Source organism: Myxocyprinus asiaticus, chromosome 8, assembly GCF_019703515.2.
Source record: "Myxocyprinus asiaticus isolate MX2 ecotype Aquarium Trade chromosome 8, UBuf_Myxa_2, whole genome shotgun sequence".
In the NCBI taxonomy this organism is placed as follows: domain Eukaryota; kingdom Metazoa; phylum Chordata; class Actinopteri; order Cypriniformes; family Catostomidae; genus Myxocyprinus; species Myxocyprinus asiaticus.
The window spans coordinates 35,878,429-35,901,309 of NC_059351.1; positions in this window are offsets into that span (position 1 = coordinate 35,878,429).

A 22,881-nucleotide genomic window follows, 5' to 3' on the forward strand; every position below is an offset into this window, starting at 1 on the left:
ATAGAATGCCATATATAACATATTCCCAAATAATAAAGAAAATGATATCTTCATGTATATTTTGGTTTGTTTGATATTTTTTACATTGAAATATAAACAAATTGTGTGTTTTGAACCACTTTGATAACTGGTTTACAGAGTTACTAGTGGTCTATTAGTGCGTCCAAGTGGCCTTTTTTTGGAAGTACACATACATAAATCATTATGGAACAAAAATTTTGGTCATATCGACTTCAAAATTGTGTCAGACCTTCATCAGACATGTGGCTTTGTATCGGATGAGTTTTTGGGGCACTGCACTTTGTCTTGCATACATTTGTTTTTTTTTTGTTTTTTTTTATAAATAATATTTGCAGTCACTATTCAAAATATTTGAATAGCTCTAACAAAATGTTCTATACTACAATGATACATTTTTACTCTTGAATAACAAATTTCTAAGTGTGTACTTTCCAACGAGCCCAAGTTTTTGTTTGTAGACCAAAGGGTTCAAGAACTGGACGAGTTTTACTTTGAGATGTTGTTTTCAGGCTCATGCACAAAAAGAGGCTGGATGTTAAGAGGTTAAATACAATATGGCCCCATCGACCGCTGTTTTTTTATTATGATTTTTTTTATAAACAGCTGTCAGAATAAAACCCCAAAAGATATTTTTGTATCCTGTGTTGTTTCTTTACAACCCACCGGCTACATATACTGTATATATTTACATGTGGATAATTTAGTTTTCTATGCAAAACATTTTAGAAAAGGTTTGTTGAAGCATACCAATGAAATAAAAGCCATTTCACTTAAGACAGCATTGTTTATTTCAAATATCTAACTTTTATATTTCTCTGCATGAAATACATTTCCAAGCCTCAAGAAACACCATGCAGAGAACAACATTTTTTTTTTTTTTTTACAGAAAGGCTCCCATGAGGGAATGATTTCCCTCTAGACTTTGAAAATTTGAACAGCATCTCACTTGCTTAACCTGTCTCCCAAAATATGTTTGTACAGTACATTGCCTAAAGCTTCGCCCTCCTCCATATTCACTTATTTCAAAGTTAGGTATTCCTACATAGTTCTTTTCAGAGCTTGCCTCATACAGTCTTTTATAATTTCGAGCTTTGGTTCTTTTGGCAAGTGTAAAACCTAATTTCTGTGTAAATCTAGTTGGTGCACTGCATTCTTTGAAAAAGAATACCCTTAGAGGCTTTTTCTTTGTTTTTTTTTTTACAAGTCTGTATATATTGTTATGTGCCACCCCAACCAGAAACCCCATAACTGAGCCACACCCAAGCCTCATCTAACCCAGTATCTGCACAGAATATCTTCTCAGCCATAATATCCCCAAATCATATACATGTAGAAAAAAACACAAAACAACTATTGCATGAAAAGGTTTTAATTTTGTATGTAAAAAAAATCAGATCTTTTAGACAAATTACAATTTTGTTAATTTTGTGTGTTTTTTGTTCATTGCACATGCACAAAACTTTTACAATCATCTAAATTGAACTAAAATAAATAAAATTAACACCTGCAACAGGTAAAATGCAAATAATTCAATGTTTTCCATTTATCACAGTTTTGCAGAGGGGATAAAAGGAAAGCCTTGCATTAATGCAATATACATGCACATATTTTGCAAGGAGTGGCAAGTGATGTAACTACTATTAAGGCCACCACAACAGCACTAAATGAAGTGATTAGCGGTGTGCAAGCTAGACTTGATGAAGCAGAGAATCACATTTGTCACGTGGAAGATGTATCGAATCAATTGACGGGTGATACGGAGAGGATGGTGAAACGGGAAGAAGAACTCTGGAATAAAGTTAACGATTTGGATAATCGCAGCAGATGGAACAACATTAAAATAATTGGCCTTAAAGAGGGTAAAGAGGCAGGCTGCAAAATGGACAAGTATGTAATAAGAATCTTATCAGAGGGGCTCGGGGTGACAGGACCAGAATTTGTGATAGAGTGGAGTCATCGGAGCCTCTGACCTAAGCCTAACGAAGATCCAAATTCCTGTGTCATGCTGTTGAAATTTCTGCGTTATATTGCGCGTGAGAAGGTGCTGGCAGCAGCGTAAAAAGAGCAAGGGAATTGTGTGGGATGATTGCAAACTTTTATGCATCCATTTAAAATTAAGTGCACTCACTGAGGAAGAAAAACATGTTTTAGATACAGGCTCAGATCTTTCAAATGGTATATTGGATGTCAATATTAGTTTACAATTTCATAGTTTAAACATGCATTAAACATAAATTGAATGTAAATAAATACGCAAGTGGGTCATTTTTGACCCACCCGTCATTAAGAGGTAAAAAAAAAAAAAGAATAAAGAAAATCGGTAATTAAATAAACATTTTTAATACGGATATGAAATACAGAAATGATATACGGTAGAGGCTAATGTCAAATGGAAATACAAACAGGGCATTAGCCTACCCATATGCTTAAGCATACATCACCTTAATACATGCTTATAACATTCACAGCATTTTATGCATTTAAGTAATTGCTTAAATCACTCAAAGCATTTTATGCATTTTTAAGGACCAGGCTTTAAGGACATGTATAATAGTTTAAAACAATAAAATTGTCATTACACATATTTTCACATATAACACGTATTACACTTATTCACTAAACTGGAAAACACTCTGGGCTATAAATTATTAAATAAGATATGATTAATACTAAATTTCCATACACAGTTCTCGCTTGTGCACCAAGATGTGATCAAACTCCATAAATGCATTTCATATGCATCCTTTAAAATAACCCATAACAAACATTCAGTTTTGTATATATAACTCTTGGGAGCACATATTTAATGTAATTTATAAGCATTTTGTATAAAATTTGATATTTACCCAAAGAAATATCAACCGATGAACAAAACCGGGAGCTCTCTTGCACAATGTATGTTCTCACATTTCTAACATGAGAGAGTGCCAGAAAGCAGGTGTCGCAAAACTCCGGTGTCGCAGTTAAATTACTTGAAATTTCTCCACATGGCCACATACTGTATATACATATACAGTATATAAATATACTTATATATAAATAAATGGTAACACTTTACGATAAGGTTCCATTTGTTAGTTAACATTAGTTAACAACATTAGTTAACATGAACTAACAATGAGCAATACTTTTACAGCATTTATTATTCTTAGTTAATGTTCATTGAAACATATAATATATTTTTAAAATCAAAAGTTGTATTAGTTAACATTAGTTAATGCACTATGAACTAACATGAACTAACAATGAACAACTGTACTTTTATTAACTAACATTAACTAAGTTTAATAAATGCTGTAAAAATTGTTAATTGTTTGTTCATGATACCTGTTCAAATATATATATATATATATATATATATATATATATATATATATATATATATATATATGTATACTTGTTTTTTGTGATAATTAACATTATGCCAGAAATGCTGTCGATTGAGCTTAATTTGTATTGAACCCGAAAAATTCCTTTGAGAGAATGACAATTCCACAGGGCAAAAAAAAACAACAACAACAACAAAAAAATAGCAATGAGGTCTAAAGATGAATTTTATTTTAAATGTAATCTATGCTGATTTTTGGACAAATGATGACCACGATACAAAGGCTACCATGAAAACAAGCCTACATTTAGGCTTTAAGGATATATATATATATATATATATATATATATATATATATATATATATATATATATTTATTTTTTTTTTTTTCAGGTTCACAGAATTGGGTTTTAGGGTCAATTAGTTAATAAAAATGCCTATATTTGAAGATAAATCCACATTGATTGCTTTGAAAGTTTTATCCAAAAAGTTGATGAATTACAATGCAATAAATAACAATTTCACTCAATTCCCGAAAAAAAAAAAAAAAAAAAAAAATACAGAGGCAAAATGCATAATCAGCTAACATTTCTGATGAAAAAATCCTTTATTTCAAGCTTTCCATCATCTTGCTTGGCTATATAAAGCCTGATTTTAGATAACAGGGGATGCATTAGTATTCCATGGCAGTCAGAGCCAAAACAAATTGACATGTTATCAGTGAGCACAAGTCTGGCATGTCAGTGTAAGAGAAGCCTCCTCCTTGTCTTTTTGTAACAGAAAGGGCCAATTGCAAGGCATGAGAGTCATTTAATCTATAGACTCAGAAAACATTCAATTGTAGAAAAGAGGTCTGGGTCTGTTGTTTTCCCACTGATCTGTATGGGCTATCCTGTGATAGCACTGTTGATGTTAACATCACTCTTTGGGCTATATAATTTGCTCTCAACAGCTACAGCTGACTTATTTTGTTAGCATGGCTAAATATGAAGTACAGACACTGTCACTTAGCAGTTTTTTTAGCATTGGAAAAGCAAGAAGTAGGTGCACTAATTGTATGAATAATTAAATTAACCGACTCAATCACAGATGCCAGGTTTTACAATAAATGGATTGTTGTTCTCGCCACTAAACCAGAATTTTTTTAGCGGATGCATTGTGTGCAATATATTTAGTGCATTGAAAAATATAGCATTTTGCAGCTAATAATGACTTAGACCTTTCCTAAGCCTCATGCACGTGGCTGCCCCAACGGGATGTGCTGCAGCTGTAATTAGATGATGTTACCGTCAGTGTCACTGCCCAGGTTAATGAGTACCTCTATTTACCATTAATATGGCTACCCATTTTAAGCCCAGAGGCTAACGCTGCACATTTAGCTAATTACAAAACCCCTAATACACACCTTGACCCAAAACATGCATCACTTATTCATTTACGTAATTCAGTGGCTTTTAAAGACAGCATATTTATTTAAGGATTACAAGACTCAGTAACATTGTGATCTTTCCCACAAAAATAAAATTTTCACTGCCATTTTGTCATTGTGCTAAAGGTACACATCTGGCACATCTGTGCTGAGCTCTATGTTGAGCCATGTTGTCTTGTTGGAACAATATGTGTGCCTTTAACTCAATATGTAATTTTGTCAGCTCAGTGTAACCTAACTGAAAGGATGAGCCATTGTTTGGTGTTTGTCCTCCTGATGAGAATGTAAGGGAAACCATAGTTTTTAAAAGTGTGACACATTGCAATTTGTGAAATTTGTGATGTGAAACAGTGAAAGAGGTTTCATTTGAAAAGTGGTAACCTGCAATTGTTACCTTAAGCTATTTCAGACTGGTTTCACAGTGAATTCTGAAACAGTAGGTCTGTGCTTACTGAAATTCGAAGCACTGCCCCCACTGACCGAAGTGGGTATTGTTTTTGAACGGAAAGGCACATATGAGCTCCAGTTTCGGTGAAATGCTCATAGAGGAGCGCCAAATGCAAGTTGTAAAGTGAGTTGCGTTTAGCTGCAAAAGATGTAATACAGTGAAAAGGGATAGAAAATGCAACATAAAAATCATGGTTGTCATTCATTATGCAAGCTCGATTACTTCCTAGTTGTAAAATGTCTTTACCTGCAGTCGGTCGTTCACAACCGCACACGTGTTGAACTTCAAGACCTTCTTCATCAATGGCAAATGATATGATGCTTTTGCAGGTTGGTTTCCATTGATTTGTAGATCCATTGCAACCAGCGTTACCTTTATTTTCCGTGTATTCCGTTTGCGTGTTGGCAAGTGAGACCGTGCACCAAATTATTCAGCAGCCCAAATGTAAGCATAATGAGTCATTCACACTGAATTGGAACAGATTCAGACCGCTTTGCTATAATGTGTGAACAATTCATTGTAAAGAACCGACTCAAAACGACAATTAATTTCTGACTCGGCATGATGTAGCAGTGTTGCTTTTGTCAATGCTACGCCACACCTAATAAAGTTTATAGCTTCGCTACTCAAAGTTACTTGATATAAGTATCCCCTATCCCAATGGGCATAAACTCTAACTAGCAAAACATTAGTAATTACAATCTTGGTACAAACTATGCAAGTGTATGTTCTGCAGGCTTCTTAAGTAGGCATCATAAATGGGTATCACCATATATAGAAATAAACTAAATGTGGTCAAGTGGTCTAAGATGTTCAAGAAAGAAAGAAAGAAAGAAAGAAAGAAAGAAAAAAGAAAAGAAAAGGCACTGCCCTAAAGATCTATTCACATTGTACAGTATGTTTCACAGCAGGGGCATTTGTAGGCTTTCATCATTACTGGGGAGTCTGGGACCCATCAATTATACAATCTATTTTATCATGATGTTGTTGGGGGGTCTGGGGACATGCTCCCCCAGGATATTTATTTATTTATTTGTGCAAAAACAGCACCAAAGCATTCATTTCTGGTGATTTTATGAGCATCGTTATTGTGCAGCATTAATGAATCCATGTCCGCTATGGATTAAAAACATATTGACACCTGTAACAATTAACTATGGAAAATGAGGAAGCTGGGACTGGCTTGACAAACACATAGACATTTAATGACACTTTTCAGTGTGCTGAACGTCAAAATTCCAGCTACGTCAAATCATACAACACACACAAGAACGTGGACGAGCTTTGTGCATCTCTCTCCCGTTTGCCGCTGTCTCATCTCCTTAAATACTCCCACCTCCCCTCGCTGGAACGCGAGGCCGGTATGGCGCGCAGGTGGAAGTCATTCGCCACTTATCTTTCCGGCTTCACTCTGCCCAGACGCCGCTCGGCGCCGCCTTGCTCACCACATACCCCCATCACTGAACTCAGGTCGGGGATTTCTCCGGCCTGTGACCTATCCCTCCCCCATTTCTAGGGAGGGAGCATCGACAGGTCACACCGGTCTCCGGATCCGACCTGTGCGTGCCTGGGAGGGGGAACAGGGTGAAAGAGAGGAGAAAGTGAAGAGGGGGCAGGAATAACAAAAGGGAGAGAGAAAGCAGTGAGGGGAGAGGAGAGAGAGACGGGCTCGCTGGCCCCGGATACGCCGACGACTGGCCCTCAGCTCGCTGTCATGCTTCCATCTGCGATGCCAAGGTGATGGCACTGGACCCCTCGGCCATCCCTTCCGGTTGCTGGTTGATGCAGTGCTCCAGCGCTACCGGATCAAGCACTCCCTCGGCTTCGCGATCCTCAGTCAGCAGCGAGGACTCCTTGACGGCACGTCCTTCCTCCTTCTCGGGTTTCGGCACCAATGTAACAGGGTTTAAAATGGGCAAGGAGGAGGTGGGAACCAGACGAACCATCAAAATATTGTTTAATGAAAACTTAAAAAGACACAAACAAATACACACACGGCAGCTGCGTGTGGCTCTGCGTGTGGCACTCACGGCCCGGCCCCACCCTCCTCCTCGTCATACACCTTTTCACATTACACAGCACAAGATGAAGTTACCTTTCTCAAAAGCCTGCTGTGGCAGTTTAATGGTACAGTGATGGTACAATATGGTAAAACCTTGGTATTTATATACTGTATCATTGTATTTATATGGTAGGCTACTCCAAGGAACATGTCCAATAAAAATGGCTTGGCAATTTTTGGTACTTTTAAGTGCTTTTATATAATGTTAGTATTTTGATACACTTTAATTTAGAAAATGTCTTTACCTGCAGTAGACAATTACTCATAGGCTGCACACACACTAGCACATGACCTTCTTCATCACTGGGAAATGATTGAATGTTGCAAGTTTTGTTTCAGTGAACTGTAAGTAAATATCCTCTTCATTCAGTGTTGTTTTTGTTCTCTGTCTTCTAAAGCATCCTGTTACTGTTTTACTGCATGACAAAGAGCTTCAATCGATTCAGCCTGCACGTTAGACAAATTCATTGAGAAGAACCCACTCAAAAGATTATTTCATGCATCGCTCTGTTTCACGAGTCCCGCGCTCATGAGTCTATGGCCGTGTTCATAATGGCATACTTTCCATACCACTCTCACTGTTTTTGCCAAACACAGATATAACAGAAACAGTAAGAATAGTATGGTAGTAAGGCATTTAACACATGGTCTATATGTTCCGTGGAGGATGCCACGATACATTATCGGAACGCTCAGAGCGCATTTTGTTTGACACAGATTGGACACATGCTAAAGCTGGCTCAGTAGATCAGCGCCCCGAAGCGATGCCGCCCTAAGCGCTCACCTATGTTGCCTAATGGGTTGACCGGCCCGGACTACTGCCTATCACTGACTGACAAATTTGTTTTTTACAGTATACACCTCACCACACTGAAAGTTTTAGAAGATGTTAGTGCTCTGGTTTTTGTGTGGAATAATTTGAAATGTTAATCGCATCAGTGTTGATATTTGCTTGCAGTGTAAGCATGGATCTAGCCTACTAGAATGCAGATATTAGTATGACTCAGTTATTAATTTCATTTTTATTGTTTATTAATTTCATAAAACTTGCACTTGTCCACTATTAAGCTTTTACTTAGCAGTAATTTAAAGTTCATCACATAAATGACACGTTAGTTTTCTAACAGGAACCCTCAGACAGTCAGCGCTTAATTTACTGGCATCTCATAACAAATTCTCTCTAACGTTAATTAAAAAAGGCATGGTACAAAATGAATGGGGGGAAAAATTCAGCTCCCTTCCTAAATTTGAGGGGGACAAGTCACTCCCACCCCATTTCTACACATATTCTCTTAAGCATTTTTCACAAAAAGAGGAATGGACAAAACAGAATCAGAAAAAATAAAACAGAATGTGTTTGTGCATACTGAACCTAAAGCTAAAGACTGAATACGATCTTACATTCACCATATAATATTTGAGAACCTTTTAGTTAGTGCAGAAAATTTGCATTGAATCTTCATAGATTCCACATTTAGTTACCAGGGGATTCAATTTCTTACTCTTTTCAAAGTGGCATTCCCACATTATTAGAGAAGAGATGAAACATGTACAATTAAATATAGTTTCAAATAACATAGGCCCATGTTGCATTAAAAGATAATCTAGTTCCTTATCAGGTGTTGTGAAAGTAAATAACAAATGAAAGTAAATAGCCAGGCCAATTCATTTTACATCATCATAAAGTGGATCCTGCATTGTAGCTGATCAATGCAATGTATCTGTTGTTCCCTGTCTGTCACTCACTCGACGTTGTGTCGATGTAGTGACACTAGGGGTTCGCTCTTGAGAACCCCATTCACCTTTGCTTTATTCAGAAAAGGCCAATGAAAATTGGCGAATGGAATTTGCATGCCACCCTCCGCCCCAGATATACGGGTGTACAAGGAGATGGCGTGCACCACTCATTCAGACTTGTTCTTCAGAGCCGAGCGCATGTTTGTGTTCATCCCGTCACCTTGCTATTGCTGCTGGAATTATGGCACATATCAGCGGTCACCCTCGCACAGTCGAGTGTTGTGCTTCCCCTGAGTGCTTCGCCAGCTGAGTCCACAGGTGTAAAAAGAGTATATTTAAAAGAGTATATTTTCTCTTTAAAGATGTCCTTTCCCCTTTTAGCTACTGGGTGTGGCTGTTATCTCTCCCCACCGGATGGTCACGAAATCTGTCTTGAGTGCTTGGGTTGCCAGCACGCCAAGGCAGCTTTTTTGGATGGGTCATGTTTTCAGTGTGAGAACTTGCCCATGAGAAAGTTGTGGTCGCGGCTCTCTTCCTTCTTCGTGAAGCAGAGAGCCACAGCGGCTGCTTCCTGACCCGGTCCATCCTGCGTTGAAACTCAGGTGTCTGGGATGTGGATATGGGAGCTTCTCTGTTGGCTCATTTCCCGCAGACCTCCCATCCCCCAGCACACTTGTTCTGCCCGGTAGAGTTCACTAGCGAGGCAGGCAGTCCGCCTCAGTGTAGATTTAATGTCTCGTTCGCGGCTCGCGAAGAGGATGAGTTATTGGTCGCAGTGTCAGAGCGTGAGCTCCTGCTTTCGGAAGCGGATGAGTCTAGTGAGTCTAAATGTCCACTATATTGCATCACTTCCTCCTCGGGGTGCCAAGGACCGCCCCCACGACTCAGAGAGCCACTAAACGGCCCCTTACCAGGTATTTTGGGGAAAAAGCCCACAGAAGCGAGCCTTTGATTGGCCAACCGCGGGGGCGTGTCCGGGAGGGGGCGGGGCTGGCCACGAACACACTATTTGTCCACCTTCCCACTATATTACAGGACTTTGTCCCTGGGGGTCCACGGACCCAGGGGTGTGTCCGGGAGGGAGCAGGGCTGACCAAGAACACACTATTTGTCAACCTTCCCACTATATTACAAGACTTTGTCCCTGGGGGACCACGGACCGCTGGAGTCTATCCAGTAGGGGACGGGGCTGACCACAAAACAACTATTTGTCCATTTACCCACTAAATTGAACAACTTTCACTGTTGTCTGAGGACCCTCTGTGTGTGTCCAGGAGGCAGTGGGTCTGTCCAAGGACAAATTATTTGTCCCCTTTGACCATGTTAAAATATTTATGACTCGCAAGTGGGTGAAGTAGCAATTAAGTTCACTTATGATACGATGGTGGTAGATCTAATCACTGACAATGATGAAACAACCTACAGAGAGGAGATGCACACTCTGACACGCTGTCACCACCAACATACTAAATGTCCATTTCCAATGTATTGTATAGGTGTATTGTGTCCACCAACATATTAAATGTCCATTTCCAATTTATTGTATTGGTCTGTTACCCTAAGTCCACCAACATACTAAATGTCAATTTCCAATTTATTGTATAGGTGTATTACCCATGTGTTCACAACATACCAAATGTTAATTTCCAATTTATTGTATTGGTCTGTTACCCTAAGTCCACCAACATACTAAAGGTCCATTTCCAATTTATTGTATTGGTCTATTACCCCGAAGTCCACCAACATACTAAATGTAAATTTCCAATTTATTGTATAAGTGTATTACCCCTGTGTCAACTAACATTCTAAATGTCCATTTACAATTTATTGTATAGGTGTATTACCCCTGTGTCCACCAACATACTAAATGTCCATTTTCAATTTATTGTATTAGTCTATTACCCCTGTGTCCATCAACATACTAAATGTCCATTTTCAATTTATTGTAATGGTCTATTGTGTCCACCAACATACTAAATGTCCATTTCCAATTTATTGTATTGGTCTATTACCCTAAGTCCACCAACTTACTAAATGTCAATTTACAATTTATTGTATAGGTGTATTACCCCTGTGTCCACAACATACCAAATGTTCATTTCCAGTTTATTGTATTGGTGTATTAACTTTAAGTCCACCAACATACTAAGGGTCAATTTCCAATTTATTGTACTGGTCTATTATCCCTAAGTCCACCAACATACTAAATGTCAATTACCAATTTATTGTATAAGTGTATTACCCCTGTGTCCACAACTTACTAAATGTCCATTTCCAATTTATTGTATAGGTGTATTAACCCTAAGTCCACCAACATACTAAATGTCCATTTTCAATTTATTGTATTGGTCTGTTGTGTCCACCAACATATTAAATGACCATTTCCAATTTATTGTATAGGTGTATTAACTCTGAGTCCACCAACATACTAAAGGTCCATTTCCAATTTATTGTATTGGTCTATTACCCCTGTGTCCACCAACATACTAAATGTACTTTTTCAATGTATTGTATTGGTCTATTACCCCTGTGTCTACCAACATACTAAATTTCAATTTCCAATTTATTGTATAGGTGTATTACTCCTGTGTCCATCAACATACTAAATGTCCATTTTCAATTTATTGTATTGGTCTATTGTGTCCACCAACATATTAAATGTCCATTTTCAATTTATTGTATTGGTATATTACCCCTGTGTCCACCAACATACTAAAGGTCCATTTCCAATTTATTGTATTGGTCTATTACCCCTGTGTCCATCAACATACTAAATGTCCATTTTCAATTTATTGTATTGGTTTATTACCCCTGTGTCCACCAACATACTAAATGTCCATTTTCAATTTATTGTATTGGTCTATTACCCCTGTGTCAACCAACATACTAAATGTCAATTTCCAATTTATTGTATAGGTGTATTACCCCTGTGTCCATCAACATACTAAATGTCCATTTTCAATTTATTGTATTGGTCTATTGTGTCCACCAACATACTAAATGTCCATTTCCAGTTTATTGTATTGGCCTATTACCCCTGTGTCCACAACATACTAAATGTCCATTTTCAACTTGTATTGGTCTATTACCCCTGTGTCCATCAACATACTAAATGTCCATTTTCAATTTATTGTATTGGTCTATTGTGTCCACCAACATATTAAATGTCCATTCAGTTTATTGTATTGGTATATTACCCCTGTGTCCCTCAACATACTAAATGTCCATTTTCAATTTATGGTATTGGTCTATTGTGTCCACCAACATACTAAATGTCCATTTCCAATTTATTGTATAGGTGTATTACCCCTGTGTCCACCAACATACTAAATATCCATTTTCAATTTATTGTATTGGTCTATTACCCCTGTGTCCATCAACATACTAAATGTACATTTTCAGTTTATTGTATTGGTCTATTGTGTCCACCAACATATTAAATGTCCATTTTCAATTAATTGTATTGGTCTATTACCCCTGTGTCCACAACATACTAAATGTTCATATCCAATTTATTGTATTGGTGTATTAATCCTAGTCCACCAACATACTAAATGTCCATTTCCAATTTATTTTACAGGTGTATTAACCCTGAGACAAAATATTTGTTTTTCTCCTCTCGAAATTTACACCAAAGATAGAGGAGACTGAGATGAGCACAGAAGTACCAGTTTCAACTTCCTAGCTAAACCCAGAGCTGAGATATGCAGATCCCATGTACAATTTATCCCATTCAAAATTTTAGATGGTTCATGGACAGTAAAATTTTGAGGTTTTGAAGGGTGCATGTTGTTCAGGGGGCATCATAGAGTCATCTAAATGTGATTTTGAGTCATACATTTTATCCTGGAGTTATAAAAATGATGTCTACCAAACACCTATTTTAGCCCATTAGATAGATTGTAAGTGGGACAACCCACGGGCAATTTATTTGCATTGCCTGATATAGTCACTTGGTGGACATCTGTTTTTAATGTGTGGGATAGATTAATTCACTGAATATCACATTTAGGTGACCGTATGACACCCCCTGAACATCATACACCCTTCAACACCTCAAAATTAGACTGTCCACGAACCACCTAAAATTTTGAATGGGATAAATTTTACGTGGGATCACCATGTCTCAGCTCTAGATTGAGCTAGCAAGTCGAAACTGGTACTCTTGTGCTCTTCTCAGTCTCCTCTCTCTATGGTGTGACCTTTGAGAGAATCAGAGAAAGTAAAAAAATTTCACGGAAAAAAATTGAAACTGTCTGTGATTTTGTGATAAAACATGCACTTTTTAGCACTTTTGCACAGTGAAATTCTCAATATGTCAACTATGTATGTATGTATGTATCTATCTATCTATCTGTCTATCTATCTATCTATCTATCTACCTGTCTGCCCTGTCAGTTTTTTTCCACTAACCATGTATTTGCGTCCATTAAATAAGCTGCAGATGGGACCTTTCTTTTGGACTTAGACTTTTTTGAGGAAAAATTGCCACACTTTTTATTTATATGACTTTATTATCATTTTTATTGCATGTAACTAACAACTCTCTAAAATGTATAATTAGCTAAAAAATTACTGTCCACAAGCCATGTATTTGCCACCATTAAAATAAATTGTACGTGAGCACTTCCTACAAGACAGCAAAAAGACAAAAGTGCCCATGTGCAATTTATTTTAATGGTGGCAAATACATGGTTCATGGACAGTCATTTGTATGGCTTTTCTTGCTATTTGCATGTAATATTATCAATCAAACACCCTATATAGCACTCAACATACTCAGTGGAACCCATTTATGCAATTTATAACTCATAATAATGTATAATTTGCATTAAAATGATTGTCCATGAACCAAGTTTTTGGCATCCATTAAATAAGCTGCAGATGGGACCTTCCTTTTGGACTTAGAATGTTTTGAGGAAAAATTGCAACACTTTTTATTTATATGACTTTATTAGCATGTATATGAAATATTATCAATAAAACACCCTGTATTGCACTCAACATACTCAATGGAACCCACTTATGCAACTTACAAAACTTTAAAATGTATAATTAGCTAAAACATGACTGTCCACGAACCATATATTTTTCACCATTCAAATAAATTGTATGTGGGCACTTCCTGCATGACAGCAAAAACACAGGAAGTGCCCACATGCAATTTATTTGAATGGTGGCAAATACATGGTTCATGGGCCATCATTTTGAAAGCTTTTCTTGCTATTTGCATGTAATATTATCAAACATCGAGTATATCACTCAACATACTCAATGGAACCCATTTATGCAACTTACAACTCTTTAAAATGTATAATTAGCTAACAAAATGACTGTCCACAAACCATGTATTTTTCAACATTCAAATAAATTGTACGTGGGCACTTCCTGCATGACAGCAAAAACACAGGAAGTGCCCACGTGCAATTTATTTGAATGGTGGCAAATATATGGTTTGTTGGCCGTCATTTTGAAAGCTTTTCTTGCTGTTTGCATGTAATATTATCAATCAAACATCAAGTATATCACTCAACATCCTCAATTGAAACCATTTATGCAACTAACAGCTCAAAATAATGTATAATTAGCTAAAAATGACTGTCCACAAACCATGTATTTTTCAACATTCAAATAAATTGTACGTGGGCACTTCCTGCATGACAGCAAAAACACAGGAAGTGCCCACGTGCAATTTATTTGAATGGTGGCAAATATATGGTTTGTTGGCCGTCATTTTGAAAGCTTTTCTTGCTGTTTGCATGTAATATTATCAATCAAACATCAAGTATATCACTCAACATCCTCAATTGAAACCATTTATGCAACTAACAGCTCAAAATAATGTATAATTAGCTAAAAATGACTGTCCACGAACCATGTATTTTTCACCATTCAAATAAATTGTACGTGGGCACTTCCTGTATGACAGCAAAAACACAGGAAGTGCCCACGTGCAATTTATTTGAATGGTGCAAATACATGGTTCATGGGCCGTCATTTTGAAAGCTTTTCTTCCTATTTGCATGTAATATTATCATTCAAACATCAAGTATATCACTCAATATACTCAATGGAGCACATTTATGCAAATTACAACTCATAATACTGTATTATTAGCTAAAAAATGACTGTCCACGAACCATGTGTTTGGCGTCCATTAAATAAGCTGCAGATGGGATCTTCTTTTTTGAATTATACATTTTTTTAGGAAATATTTGCCACATTGTTTTCATTTATATGACTTTATTAGCATTTATATTAAATATTATCAATAAAACATCATGTATGACCCTCAGGACACTTCTATAAATGCATGTATGTAACTTACAACTCTTTAAAATGTATAATTAGCTAAAAAAGAACTGTCTACGAACCATTTATTTGCCACCATTAAAATAAATTGTACGTGGGCACTTCCTACAAGACTAAGAAAAAAGACAGAAGTGCCCATGTACAATTTATTTGCATTGCCTGAAATAGTCACCTCTGATTCGAGTGGATCAGAGAAAGTCAAAAATTTTGTCTGAAAAAACCATAAGGGGGAAAGAACCCTTGGAGTTTTTTTGCACTAAATTTTTGACTTTCTCCAATCTTCTTGAAATTCACATAAAGGAGACTGAGATGAGCACAGAAGTACCAGTTTCAACTTCCTAGCCAAATCCAGAGCTGAGATATGCAGATCTCATGTACAATTTATCCCATTCAAAATTTTAGGTGGTTCGTGGACAGTAAAATGTTGAGGTTTTGAAGGGTGTATGTTGTTCAGGGGGCATCATAGATGTCTAAATGTGATTTTGAGTCATACATTTTATCCTGGAGTTATAAAAATGATGTCCACCAAACACATATTTTAGCCCATTAGATAGATTGTAAGTGGGATGGCCCATGGGCGATTTATTTGCATTGCCTGAAAATAGTCACTTGGTGGACATCTGTTTTTAATGTGTCGGATAGATTAATTCACTGAATTTCACATTTAGGTCACTCTATGACACCCCCTGAGCAATATACACCCTTCAAAACCTCAACATTTTATTGTCCACTAACCACCTAAAATTTTGAATGGGATAAATTGTACGTGGGATCTGCATATATCAGCTCTAGAATGAGCTAGCAAGTTGAAACTGGTACTTCTGTGCTCATCTCAGCCTCCTCTATCTATGGTGTGAATTTCAAGAAGATTGGAACTTGTCACATATTGAACATAGGATCATCCCAGATACAATCTATTTTATCGATGACAAATAGGTGGTCTGTGGACAATCATGTTTTAGGACATTTATTAGTATTTGTATGTGATACTATTCATGAAACCACCTGTTGAGGACTCATCATACTAAATGTAATATATCTATGCAATTTATAACTCATAATAATGTATAATTTGCATTAAAATGATTGTCCACGAACCATGTATTTTTCACCATTCAAATAAATTGTACATGGGCACTTCCTGCATGACAGCAAAAACACAGGAAGTGCCCACGTGCAATTTATTTGAATGGTGGCAAATACATGGTTCATGGGTCATCATTTTAAAAGTTTTTCTTGTTATTTGCATGTAGTTTTATCAATCAAACATCAAGTATATCACTCAACATACTCAATGGAACCCATTTATGCAACTTACAGCTCAAAATAATGTATAATTAGCTAAAAAATGACTGTCCACGAACCATGTATTTTTCACCATTCAAATAAATTGTACGTGGGCACTTCCTGTGTGACATGGTGAAAATAACCTTAAATTTGATGCTAAGACCTAGGGGCTTCGAATACTTCATCTTTGTGCTCTCATAAACAACGTATTAAAAATCTGTGTCTCTCACCGATTGGGAAGCACTTAAAAAAAAATCAAGTAAATTATATTGAAAAATAACTGTCATTTTAGGTGCACAATTCAGCCAATTAAGCACTTATTGAATTAATTCAGACTTTAAACTTTGCACACTTACTAAGGGGCCCCTGAGAAGCTATAGATTTCAAATTGGAGTCATTTTGAGCTTTCGGAGGGGTGTCCACAAAACACCTATAGAAATGAATGGAATAAATTGCTCATGGGATTCACCCTGGCAGCATGCCCAGAGGTCTGACAGACCCCAAATTTCATACGGTAACACGTCAAGTGCACCTCGACACCATATAAAGAGGAATAAAGCTTAGGATGCAGAAAAGCATTTTTCATTATTTTCAATATATCTCCCTGCTTGTCATAGGAATCAATGAGACACCCTGCCCTGTAGACCCATGTGCAGCAGTACATTCATCAGAGACTTTAATACTTAGCAAGCACCTACAGCCTCCAAATTCTAGAACCTGATTTAGGGGCCCCTGATGGTCGAGGATCTCAAATTTCAAGGTCCTGTGGCCTTTTGAACCCACTTTTCTAGATGGCCCACTTGCCCATTAAACCAATGCAATTCGATAGGTGTTTCGTGGACAGCCTTAAATTTGGTGCTAAGACCTGGGGGCTTCGAATGCTTCATCGTAGGGCCCTCAGAAACAACATATTAAAAAGCTGTGTCCCTCAGTGTTTGGGAAGTACTTTAAAAAAATCAAGAAATATATTATAGAAAAATGTCACTTTTCATTCACAAGTCAGCCAGTTAAGCACTTAACGAAGTCATTCAGACTTCAGATTTTGCACACTTATTAAGGGGCCCCTGAGAAGCTCTAGATTTCAAATTGGAGTCATTTGGAGCTTTCTGAGGGGTGTCCATGAAACACCTATAGAAATTAATGGAATAAATTGCAGGTGGGACTTTTCTAGAAAGGTCCTGCAGCCCCCAAATTTCACACGGTGGTAGCACCATGACCCTCGAAAGACATATCGAGAGCACGAGGCACTAGAAAAGAGGAAAAGTATTTTTGACAGTTTATGCAAGATTCTCACATACAGGCCTCTTGCACTCACAGCTTGACAGAGTCTCTTGAATTAGATTAAAGACAACTAGGGTAGGGTTTGGACCTACGCTCAGGAAGGATCTAGATTCCACAAATCTTGGGGCCCGATTCGGGGGCCCCTGACGGTCGAGGATCTCAAATTTCAAGGTCCTGTGGCCTTTGGAACCCCCTTTTCTAGACGGTCCACTTGCCCATTAAACCAATGAAATTCCATAGGTGTTTCGTGGACAGCCTTAAATTAGGTGCTAAGACCTGGGGGCTTTGAATGCTTCATCGTAGGGCCCTTAGAAACAACATAGTAAAAATCTGTGTCCCTCAGAGTTTTGGAAGTTCTTTAAAAAAATCAAGAAATATATTATAGAAAAATAACTGTCACTTTTCATTCACAAGTCAGCCAATTAAGCACTTAACGAAGTCATTCAGACTTCAAACTTTACACACTTACTATAGATTTCAAATTGGAGTCATTTGGGACTTTCTGAGGGGTGTCCATGAAACAACTATAGAAATGAATGGAATAAATTGCTCATGGGATGCACCCTGGCAGCGTGCCCAGAGGTCCCAGAGACCCCAAATTTCACATAGTGACCCCTCGTGGGCCTCTTGAAGACATACTGAGAGTGCTAACGATTTCGGTGAAGTTTTGGTCGAATGTTAGAAAACACCTTTAAAGAACTCTGCACAGCGGGCCCCTGCTGTGTGCCCCATGAGGAAATGGATTAAAAATTGTAACAAAAATTAATTTGTGTCAGGAACGCCTAAAAACACACTTATAGGGGGCATGTGGGATGCCTGGGTGCTGCCCGGCATGAATTAGGGTGATGTATGGCATCAGGGGGCACACTGGGGCAAAGGCATGCCAAAGTGGTATTTAGTGGGTAAGGGACAAATAGTGGTTCTGTGGATGGAAGGAAGACTATGATGAAGACTAGTGGGTAATGGGGACACAGGAAGTGAGTTTGTGGACAACAGGAAGCCCATTTAGAAGAATAATGGGTAAGGGGGACACAGGAAGTGAGTTCATGGACAAGAGGAAGACTATGGTGAAGACTAGTGGGTTAGGGGGACACAGGAAGTGAGTTTGTGGACAAGAGGAAGACTATGATGAAGACTATGATGAAGACTAGTGTTAAAGTGGACAAAAAGAGGCTCTGTGGACGCTGTTTACATTACTAAATGCCCCGTGGGCAGTAGGTGGCTCGTGGGCACTTCCCGAAGTGACTATGACAACTCGAGAGCGACCCTAGAGGTGTCCATACGGCAAGATAAGGGGGAAAATGAAACTTACCCCAAAGTAATGGCAAAGTGACAGATGGCCACCAAGCTTGTGGCCAAGTGGGTGTCCACGTAAGGGGTATGATCCATCGCCCCAACTATGGGTCCAATGGCAATTTAAATGAATAGGACCTGTATTTTAAATAAATAAATATTGGCCTGTTTGACTGTAAAATACATTTCACTTCTGCAGTGCTGCTGACCCAAATCAATGGCTCAACATTTAAAGCATCTTAATTAAAAATCTGTATTGGCTGTTTCTTATTTAAAATGACATTTAAACTAATGTATCAGTGAAATACCAAGCAAAAAAAAAAAGAATATATATATATATATATATATATATATATATATATATATATATATATATATATATATATATATATATATATCTCATACATATATATTTGTATTGTAATAATACTTCTCTTTTTGTAATAAAAATCTCTTTTAATATATATATATATATATATATATATATATATATATATATATATATATATATATATATATATTAAATGCAGCCTATATTAAAATTGTGTATTTTAAAATCGGACACTCAGAACACTCCTTTAAGGACATTGCACTTTTATGTGCATATTTATTTTTCTGATCCTTCTTTCCTCAACCTTTGCACAAAAACATTTTTTACTGCAGGGACATCAGCAGTATAACTTCTTAAGTTTTGAACTTATAACTTATTTAAAAAATTTACTTAATTTATACATTTTTAAAGCCACAAATCTGTAATGACGTCAACATTTAGTTTTTGTCTTGGGGATTTCCAAAGTGTTATTCTATGATAAATTATGATGATACCAAACAATAAGCAGGAGAACAAATTTAGAAACAATGACTTTTTAAACACTGCAAAAGACTTTCAAGAGTTCCCAAGTCATAATAATATAACAATATGCTGTTTTATCTGCTATTTTTAAGGCTTTGATGATTGAAAGGATGAGATCATCCTTCAAGATGCAGAAAACTCTGAAAGGGAGAATTATTTGAGAGATTTATTTATCAACCTGATGATGAGAAAGAAAGAACACAGAACATTTTGTCACAAAGAAACAGGTCTTTGGTCGTATAATCTCCCGTGCATTTGCAAATGTTCTCCTATGTGTCTTCACAGCATAATTCTTGTCCTGCCACTGTTTGTGTCCTTTGCAAAAAGCCTGGCTGATGGATAAGGGTGAGAAAGGTGAACCATCGCTCAACCTGGATGAGACAGATTGCAACAGTTCACTGCATTTCCCTTGTCACGTCCGCCTCTGCTGTGCTTTTGAGATCTGCATTTGACAGTGACTGCACTGGTTAAAAATGACCTCAGCATAAGGGTAATTCAATACAGTGTGCCTCTTCTGTTGCACCAATCCCTGGATAATAACTCATCTATTACTTCACCGCATGTGCTAGACCACAGCATTAATTGCTTGTAGGCACATGTCTAATGGCTGGTCAATATGTGGCATGTGTGTTTTCAGGAGATTTACGGTGGCGTGCTAAATCCAATCTGGTTAACCTCATGGCCTCTTTGTAATTCCTTACATAATGAAAGAGGATGAGTGGAATCAGAGATCTGGAAACTAAAACCTGCTTTGACAGCTGTGGAATCATCTCTGTGTCACTGGGCCTGTTTTAGCTCAGAAAGGCAGACGTTTTTAATGGAGATAATTGCAATAATTACATCCTGGCATATTCCAGCAATTAAACATCACCGGCATGCAGCTGATTGCTAATGAGGAAACTGATGGAGCGAGGTGATTCGCTCATGGTGAAAACAAAAAAGTGTTGGACTAAAAGTGGAAACAAAGTACATAACGGACAACCAGAGACAGCCCAGAATCTGTTGGCGCCCTCGACGAGATTTCAGATTGGTGAACCAACCTCCCCAATGAAATCCAATTTACTGAAAAGCTTTTTTTTTTCAATATTATATAGCATGAACTAACATTCATTTATAATAAATAAAAAAATAACACATTTCACAAACAACCTGTTCCAAATTACCTTCTGATTGTTTAAAAAAATGCCTAGGTAGTTCCCTTAAGATGAAATTTTAAAGACAAATGTTCCTTTGGGTGACGTTTGCTGCTTGTCACTTTTAATACATTTTGTAGGATATTTTCTGATTATTTTTTTTTTTTGTCGTTGACATGCAAGTGCCAGCTTTATGTCATGCCTGCATCAGACTCTCCTCCGCATTTCACTCTCCAATCTCAGTCACCGGACTTTTAATCACACACACCTGACACTCATTTTTCCCCACTCATTACAGACTGCACATATACTCACCTCACACATTCATCCTTGTCTAGTCTCCATTAAAGATTATCCGGACCTCGCTGCCTTTCTGCAGTGTTTTGTTACCTCTCTATTCGTGTTGTGGATTATTCTCTATTTGCATTATCCTGCATCTTCAGTCTTTTTCTTTAAAGATCATCAGTTACCAGTTTTTGCAACAGCTCTTCTCTGTCCCGTCTGTCACACACTCGACGTTGTGTCGATGTAGTGACACTTGGGGTTTGCTCTTGAGAGCCCCAATCACCTTTGCTTTATTCAGAAAAGGCCAATGAAAATTGGCGAGTGGAATTTGCATACCACTCTCCGCCCCGGACATACGGGTATAAAAGGAGATGGCGTGCACCACTCATTCAGACTTGTTCTTCGGAGCCGAGTGCATGTGTGTTCGTCCCATCACCTTACCTTCTGCTGCTGGAATTTATGGTGCATATCAGCGGTCACCCTCGCATGATTGAGTGTTGTGCTTCCCCGGACGCTTCAGCGGCTGAGTCCACAGGTGTTAAAAGAGTATATTTCAAAAGAGTATATTTTCTCTAAAAGAGCTCGCACAAACAATTGGTTTCTTTTTAAAGATGTCCTTTTGCTTTTGTGCTACTGGGTGTGGCCATTATCTCTCCCCACTGGATGGCCACGAAATCTGTCTCGAGTGCTTGGTTCCCCAGCACGCCAAGGCAGCTTTTGTGGAGGGGTCATGTTCTCTCCAGCCCCTCGCTGTGGCTCATCAGGACGATTCGTCTCAGCTACGCGATCCAGTTCGCAAGACGCCCACCTAGGTTCAGTGGCATCCTCTCCACTACGGTGCGGGGTGAAAGTGTCTCCGTCCTCTGGGCGGAGGTTGCCACCCTTCTGGCGAAGGAAGCAATAGAGCATGTCCCCGTAGCTGAGTTGCACAAGGATTTTTACAGCCCTTATTTTATCGTGCCCAAGAGAGGGGGAGGGTCGCGCCCAATCTTGGATCTGCATGCTTTGAACAAAGCCTTACACAGGCTTCCGTTCAAGATGTTAACGCAGAAGCACATCCTGGCGTCAGTACGACATCAGGATTGGTTTGCGGCCATTGACTTGAAGGACACTTACTTTCATTTATCTATCCTTCTTTGACACAGGCCCTTTCTTCGGTTTGCCTTCGAGAGATGAGCATACCAGTATAAGGTCCTCCCCTTCAGTCTGTCCTGTCCCCTCGTGTCTTTACCAAGGTCGCAGAGGCTGCCCTGGTCCTGTTGAGGGAGAAGGGCATTCGCATTCTCAATTATCTCAATGACTGACTAATCCTAGCTCACTCGCGAGATCTATTGTGTGCGCACAGGGACCTTGTGCTTTAGCACCTCGAACCACTCGGGCTTCAGGTCAACTGGGAGAAGATCAAGCTCTCC